Raw genomic sequence first — 9,014 nt, forward strand, 5'->3', positions numbered from 1 at the left:
TATCCTTTAAAGATGTGACAATGCTGACACCTACAGGCTTCTTATACAGTCGTTTCAGAGCTGAACTGTATAAGGATGTGAGATGTCTGAATGTAAATGGTGATGCTTGAGCACAAAAAAATGATATCAGGCACATAAATCACTGGACAGTATATTAGGTTTATCCTAACAGTACCAGGTTGAACCCCTTAATTTTCTTTGTTGCACAGATTCGACGCGGTCCTGGAAACACTCCTCAGAGAATTTGGACCATGTTGACTTGATAGGATCACACAGTTGTTGCACATCCATGATGCCAATCTCCCAAAGGTGCTCTATTGGATTGAGATTCATTGACTGTGGAGGCCATGTGAGTACAGTGAAGTCATTGTCATGTTCAAGAAACCAGTTTGAGGTTAATTTGAGCTTTGTGACATGAACTGCTGGAAGCAGATGGGTACACCGATGTCATAGAGGGATACAATACTCAGGTAGGCTGTGGTGTTTAAATGATGCTCAGTTGGTACTAAGAGGCCAAAGAAAATATCCTCCACACCATTACACCACCAGCAGGTTGAACCTTTCATACAAGGCACGATGGATACAAGCTTCTAAAGTTGGATGTATAAGGAGACGCTTGTCTGCGTACCTTGGATATAAAATGTGGTTAATAGAGTCGCTTCTACCTTCCAATTTGTTCAAAGCTCTAGCGTCTAACCAAAACATGTTCACTAGATATTTTCTCTTTTTCAGACCATAGAGATGGTAGTGTGAGAAAAATGTCAGTCCATCAACTCATTTGGCACCAACAACCAAGCAGCCAAAACAAAGTAACTGGTATATGTATGGTGGTATATATGTGGTGGTTTAATAAGCTTTAAACAGTTCAGGCTGGTCCAAACTGTTCTTTAAAGTTGCTTTGCACATTTATCAAACACGAGTTGTTGTTTCAAAAAAATTTTGGCAAGCAAAAACTTGTTTAAATCCTCGGTTTATTCTGTTCTTTGACTTAATTTTAAAATCTACAAGTGGGCTCTTTTTTAAGGGAGAAAGGGACAAAACAGATTTTATTAAATTCAACACAAGATGATTGCGTTGCCTTGATTTAATACGAGTACGTCATTGGCAGCATCTGGATACTGTGCAGGAAAGTTATTTATGAACACAGCAGGAGCAAAGATTGATCCTTGGGCAGTGTCCTTTTCGTACTGAGATTACTTTTGTTGGTCTCTAGCGGTGCAGGAAATCGAGATGTGAGCCAAACAAATGAAAACTGTTTGTTTGGAAAAGTGTTGCACAGGTGTAAGGCACTGATGTAGCTTCCTTCATTCGTTCTCCTGTCATAAAGAGCTGCCACAACAGGTACTAAAGCACACTTGACACCAAACGACCTTCCTGACACAACCCCAGAGGAGCGTTTTGTCCTGAGCTGGATTTGAACCAGTCACTTTTCACTTGTTGAGTGAATGTACACACCACCTCACTATGAGGCCACGCAGGAGCACGCCATCGATATTAGTGTAAAATGGTTTTCTTGTGTGTTTTTCAGGTCAAATAGCACAAACCCCAAGACACTGAGCAAATACTTTTTGAGGAAAATAACAGTTGGTCTAAACACGACCTTGTAAGGCTTTTTCAACAGAAAACAAGTGTATTGAAAATGATTGAAAATGCATGTTTGTCGTTGCCTCTTTGTTCATGTAAACCAACTTTATATGCAGGATCTGCGTCACCGAGGACAAAAATGTTTGCCTGTCCAAACATGTGTCTGCTGCAGGTTCCTGCTGGGATTCAAGTCTAAAAGTTGTTGATTCTCCTCCCTCCTCTGCACTCTCAGATAAAATCCCCCACCATCCACGTGTGTGATGTGAATAACTGAACACGCACAGAGCGCGCTCTGTTGGCCTTGGAATGGCCTTCTTGACGATCCACGTTGTAATTATTATTGTTTATGGATTGTAGAAGTCACAACAAAAAAAGTTCAGAGATCTCAGATTTTTTTGTATTCATTGGAAAATATGGAAAAATCCCAAAATGTATACTTCTACATGTGAATACTATGTTCAGTCCACTTTATGCACGCTAACAATAGCACTGAGGACAGCATACTTTACACAATACTCATGTGGACTATTAAGACAACTCCAAATATCTAAATAATTAAAGATGGTTGATAGGTTTGTATCTTGAACCCATCCGCTGGAACGTTAAGACAATATAATTACACTGCAAGCAAGACGCAAGTAGGCAAACTTCTTCATGGTACTCGTGCACGGGAGAGAACCGGACAAACGCCGTTCCTTCGCTTGGCCCCAGTTGCTCTCGTCCGTTCTCCCGTACACTATCCTTTTATTTAGGTTACATGAATATGCATAGGTTCATTAACATATGACGTCTACATACACACAAAGAGTACCTTGCCTGTGTGTGTGTGTGTGTGTGTGTGTGAGTGATCTGTGTGAGGTCAAGATGTGACCCTGTGAAAACTCCCCAAGGCTAGTGCCAGGACGTCTAAGTCCATCTAACAAAAGGCTCTTATACTTAAACAGATATACGTGTGCTTGCTATATCATAAATCAACAAGAAAAGATAAACTCTCCTAGGGAGTGTGATCTATGCCAGAACACACTCTGTACAGAGGAGTGAACGCACCCCCTCTTCAGCTACACAGAGTTCTTACAGACCTCTTTAGGATGAGACATTCTTTCAATCTAAAAATGATTATACTCTTCTAAGCATATATGAGTAAATGTTTCTAAGCATAAATGACAATCAACAATACAAAACCTATCAATGGTCTTAGTCGCTGGTTTGAGTCATGTTTTTTTTTCATTTGATTTTGATTTTATTGATTAGCATTCAAATTCAAATCTCAGTGAAAACAGTGAAAAAAAAACAAACAAACAGTGAAAACAGAACAAAAATCTACCATAAAGAAAGAAAGCATGAGACAAGGCTAATCAAAAGGTATTGGCTGAAGCATTTGCTTATTACGCCAACCGTTTTCACAAAATATCTTTTTGTATGCAGCTCCTGTACACAGGGCTTGAAGAAAATAATAAAACAAAGCAAAAACCAAACAAACAAACAAACAAACAAACAAACAAACAAAAAAAAAAACCAAAGAAAAAAAAACTTTCCACCTTAGATAAGTAACTACATCAAAGCAAAAGAATCAAGAGGTTGTTGTTGTTTTTTCTCCTTTTTGCTCTTTTCATTCTTGATTTATATATTTTTCTAATACTCTATTTTTAAACATGTTTTTAAACAAGGAAAATGAACTACACCTTTTTAAATCACTGTCATAACTATTCCACAGGTTAACTCCTCTAACAGAAACACATCTCTGCTTTATATTTGTCCTCATCTTGTTTTTCTTAAAGAAATCTGTTCCCCTTAAGTCATATTGACTCTCTCTGACTTTGAACAGCTTCTGAGTACTGGGGCAAAGCAAGTTATTTTGTGCTTTATACATTATCTGTGCCATTTTATATTCAACTAAATCATAAAATTTCAGGGTATTCAGATTAATAAACAAAATGTTAGTTGGTTCTATATAGTTTGATTGGTTTATAATTCTTATAGCTTTTTTTTGTAACTTGAAAATATGAAGAGTGTTCGTTTTATATGCATTACCCCATATCTCCAGACAGTAAGTCATATATGGAAGCAACAGAGTACAATAGAGTGTGTATAATGATTTTTTGTTCAGGACATGCTTTGTTTTATAGAGAATAGCAATGGTTTTTGACATTTTTGTTTTCACATGGTTTATATGAGACTTCCAACTCAGCTTATCATCAATTATCACTCCAAGAAATTTATTTTCGTACACTCTTTCAATTTCAATTCCATTAACCCTTATTTTAGATACATTTTTCATTTGTCTAGTGCCAAAAATAATCAATTTTGTTTTCTTTATATTTAATGATAACTTATTTACATCAAACCAGTTTTTTAATATATTTAACTCCTTTTCCGCTGTAGTCAGAAGCTGTTCTAAGTTTTTACCTGAGCAGTACAGAGTGGTATCATCAGCAAACAATACACATTTTAACAGTTTGGAAACACTACATATGTCATTTATATATAATATAAATAATTTAGGGCCCAGCACAGAGCCCTGAGGAACACCACAAGTTACCTTCAACTGCTTAGATTTTACATTATTGAATTCGACATATTGATATCTCTCATCCAGGTAACTTTTCATCCACTTGTATGCTATCCCTCTTATGCCATATCTCTCTAGTTTATTCATTAATATAGAATGATCAATTGTATCAAACACCTTTTTTAAGTCTATAAAAACACCAACAGTATATTCCTTATTATCTATTGCATTAGATATCCCTTCAACAAGTTCCATCACTGCCATTGAAGTGGACCTTTTCACTCTAAAGCCATATTGGTTATCACTTAGGAGATTATGCTTCTCAATATATTTATCAAGTCTATTAACAAATAACTTTTCTAAAATTTTTGAGAACTGTGGGAGTAGTGATATTGGCCTATAATTGGTAAACTGACATCTCTCTCCGTTTTTATGGATTGGAATAACTTTTGCTATTTTCATTTGTGAGGGAAACACACCAGTTTGAAAGGACAGATTACAAATGTATGCGAAAGGTTGCACTATATATTCTATAATACTTTTAACTAATATCATGTCAATACCAAAACAGTCAGTGGACTTTTTATTTTTAAATGTCTTCACAGTGTTAATTATTTCTCTATGAGTTGCAGCACCAATAAACATGGAGGACACATTCTGAGTAATATGTTAATTAGGTCGTTATTATTTCTTGACTCTGGAATTTCTTTTGCTAAATTAAAGCCAACATTTACAAAGAAATCATTAAATTCATTTGCAATGTCTTTAGTTTTATCAAGCACAATATCTTTATCTTTTTTAAAATAATCTGGATAATTCTTATTTTTTGAGCCCTTTTTGATTATACTGTTTAATATCCTCCACGTTTCTTGTGTGTTACTTCTACTTTGCTCCAATAATTTGTGGTAATATTCTTTCTTACTTGTTCTTATAATATTTACTAATCTATTTTTATATAACTTGTACTTTATTTCAGCATCTTTTGTCCTCTGTTTTATGAATCTCTTATATAGATTATTTTTCTTTTTACATGCATCTTCTATCCCCTTTGTGATCCATGGCTTATTTGATCTGTGATGCTTTCTAGTGATTTTCATTAAAGGACAATGTTTTTCATATAGTGAAATTACAGTTGATAAGAATGCATCATACGCACTATTTGAATCTTCATTTGCAAAAACCTCATTCCAATTGTGTTCCTTTAAGTCCACCTGGAGGGCAGCAATGGCTCTTGTTGTTCTATGTCGTATCATATCAAATATTTGATTCTTTTGTTTAGTTTTAATCCCAAAATAATTTTGAAAAATTGCAAAAACAGGAAGATGATCGCTTATATCAGTTATAAGAAGTCCACCTACTATTTCATGGTCAATTTTATTTGTGAATATATTATCTATCAATGTAGCTGTATCAATTGTTATTCTACTTGGTTTTATAATTACAGGGAAAAGGGAGTTACTATACATTGTATTTATGAAATCTGTTGTTTTCTGATGTCCATTTGGGTTTAGCAAATCTATATTAAAATCACCACAAATTATTTGCACTTTTTTATCATTTAGGTTGCTAAACATAGCAGCAAGTTTTTCATTGAATATCTCAAGGCATGAACCTGGTGTCCTATAGATGCAACTTATAATTATATTGTTAGCTTTTTCAACATGAATTTCAATAGTGACACATTCCAATACGTTATCTATGGTGCTTGACATGCATTCAATCAGACTACATTTCAAAACTTTATCTACATATAAAGCAACACCGCCTCCTTTTTTATTCACCCTGTTCATTGTAAATAATTCGTATCCTTCCAGTCCCATTTCACTAACTTTCTCATTATCGAGCCATGTTTCTGATATTGCAATTATGTTAAACTTTTTTAACTTACTTAAACATTCTGTAATTTTAGAACATTTTTTATACAGGCTTCTACTATTGAAATGTATGACCGACAATGCATTTGCCATTTTAATATTCACATTGAATTGGTCATCTGTATAGTACTAACAAGTATTATTGGTGTTATTGTAGAAGTGGGTATCTGGGTCAATGTTACTTTCAGGGTCATGCATGTTGTGCTCTGCATAGTTAAACGTTTTGAAGTTCGTTTTCTCAGCGTGTGTGGCAAAATAACCACCTTGACAGTCCTTTTCATAATCAAAGTCTTCCTCTTCAATATCTCCGAATGGAAACCTATAATCTGTGTCCAAACTTGTCATTTATGTGTTTTTGTTGTTGTTGTTTCCATTGTTTTTGAGCCATAAGACCAGAAACACTTTCCATACCCATTGTTCATTATCCAATCGTCACTTTTCCAATAGATTCCATAGCAGATTCCTGATTATTTATATTGCTCTAAGTCTTTGAGTTCTCTTATCATCACAACTTTCGCTTCTTCGGGATTGCCATTTAGTCTTATCATTACTTTGCAGTTCCTCGTCCATGTCGCTTGTATCTTATTTTGTTTTCTCAGGCTGCGTGCCTGTCTTGCAGTTTCAGCAGTCTTTTTCGTTAAATGTTCATTTAAATACACATCAGTCCCTTTTAGCTTCTTACCCTGTTTCAGTAACTCAATCTTTGTTTTGCGACTCACAAACCGAAGAATGATTGCTGGCTTTGTTTTACTGTCTTTTCTGGGGAGCGTGTGGCATGCTGCAATATGATGGCTCTGAATACTTACATTCTTCGTTTGAAGGAATTTTATCACTTGCTGTTCAAGCGTTTGCAGCTCCTCTACCGGGGCATCTTCACCGTCTTTACCTCCGCCAGCTGTTACTCTGGCGTAGTGTGATATTATTCTGTTATTATATGTTACCTTATATATGTAATCAAAGTAGTTGAATTAGAATACTGCTGTAGATCATATTATACCCTTTAATATAGAGTGTGTGATCTGTATGTAGTTTAGTTCTCATTATACTTTTGAGTTAACAGAACATATTCACATATTAGTTCATTAGATAAATGTGCATCACTCTGTATCCTTGATCTGCTGGGAATGTGTTACACTGTTTTCTTGACATGCTTAATTGTTGAATCATGAAGAGAAGGTTGTAAGCAGGAGACTCTGTGTCTAAAGACAGGGGAGATAGACAGACCACATTCCACACCCCCACCTTACAGAAAGCAGAGAAACAACTGCCGAGGTCATAACTTAGGCGCTGTAACAGAGAAAAAATGTGATGTTTTGGCTTGTACGACTAGCTGGGGGCCACTAGAGACTATAAAAAACTGAGCAACCCGTCACCATTTTGAGACATGTGCCTGACCCTCTGGTAGCATCTCTCCCGTCCGGACGTTGTAATGCTCTTATTGTTGAATTGTATGGAAATAAATGATTGTTGATTGAGCATTGATACACCGAGTATTGTCCCTCCTTCAGCCCAAAGATTCAAAGAACTGCGTGTTTTCAACAACTTGGTGCCGTGTGACCCGGATCTTTGGTGTGCTGAGGAGGTGTAGATTTGACCTTTGGTGAGATCGTGAGGCGAGGTGAACAGAGGACCGGTCCAAAAATAAAAAGGTAAGCACAGCCTGTTGTATTATAAATACCAAATGTGCATATTGGGCTTTCCAAATTAATCTGTTCGCTGAGTCACATGTATTTTCACAGTAAATTTGTCGGTGTCTGGTTTTTGGCGCAAGATACTAACAACATAAGTTGAGGCTGAATTCCAGTGTGTTAAATAAACTGCTTCTACCGAGATACTAATAACATACTACGTTGGACTAGATGCAGCCACTTTACCTTCCACATTTAATTTTGTCTAATACTGGCTTCTGTAGCAATAATACATTAGAATTTATTCTGAAGACGCGGCCATTAGTTCAGTACATTGAAGTCGAGGTTTGTTTATTTTGTTTATGGTGTCAGTGACGTCCTGGCTTTTGCCGGCTATGAAATAGAAGTTGATTTAAGGAAAAGCAGATGCTGGCTTCACGGTGCAGTTGGACGCTGGCAACGCGAGAGCGAAACACGTCCGTAGGTTTGGTTTATGATACGGCGTGTTCCGGTGGTGCGGCCGTGAAGTGCAGTAGTGGTTGGTGCTAGTTTTAGTACATTTGATAGAGGTTTTGACGGTGGTTTGTGGCGTCAGTCGAGTATAAAGGGCTGCGGCCATAATACAAAGTAAAAATTTAAGTAAATAGCAACACCTGGTTTATGATGTCAGGTATAACTTCGGGGATGCAAGCATCACTTTTATGATGCGACTTTGCCCCGTGGTGGCGGTCATAATCGCAGAGAAAGGGGTATTTCGGTCTATGGTGCAGTGTGCTTTCAGAAGATCTAATAGTTGAGCTCAGAGGTTTCTGTGTAAAATTCCCGCTGAGGAAAAGTGTTGTGTGTGAGTGTGAAAGCGCGCTCTGGGTGAGAGAGTGTGTGTGAAGCTGCGAGGCGCGCTCTGGGTGCTGTCTTGTGGGTAAAGCGCGCACTGAGTGAGAGTGTGAGTGAGGCGCGCTCTGAGTGTGTTTTTTATGTGGAGTGTGAAGCGTGAACACAGTGACAGTGACGGTTAATGTGTTTGATTAGGAGGACATTAGAGCAAATACACATTTTAGGATCAAAGGTTGATGCCTAGTGTACCTGTGGAACATTTGCCTATGGAGTAGCGACCCTCCTGTCCGTGGACGCGTGGCCAGGACCGGCGTTGTCCGGGTGCTGAGGTGGTGACTTGGGGAGGTGAGGGCCCCCGCATAGCCACGGAAATAACACTGGAACGGCCGTGTAATCACGGGTTCACATTTATTTCCGGACTAGAACAAGACACATTTTGCGAACAAACGTTGAGTCTAGATTAGTAAAGAAATATAAAAAGGTTGAATTCCTCGTTTCAGTGGTTGAAATTGTTGTGTGCCTGTCCCCTGACGAGTGTGAAATTAAAATAAAGAGGGAATTTGGAGCCACATAGAGATAGACGGG

This window comes from Maylandia zebra, linkage group LG3, assembly GCF_041146795.1.
Source record: "Maylandia zebra isolate NMK-2024a linkage group LG3, Mzebra_GT3a, whole genome shotgun sequence".
Taxonomy (NCBI): Eukaryota; Metazoa; Chordata; class Actinopteri; order Cichliformes; family Cichlidae; genus Maylandia; species Maylandia zebra.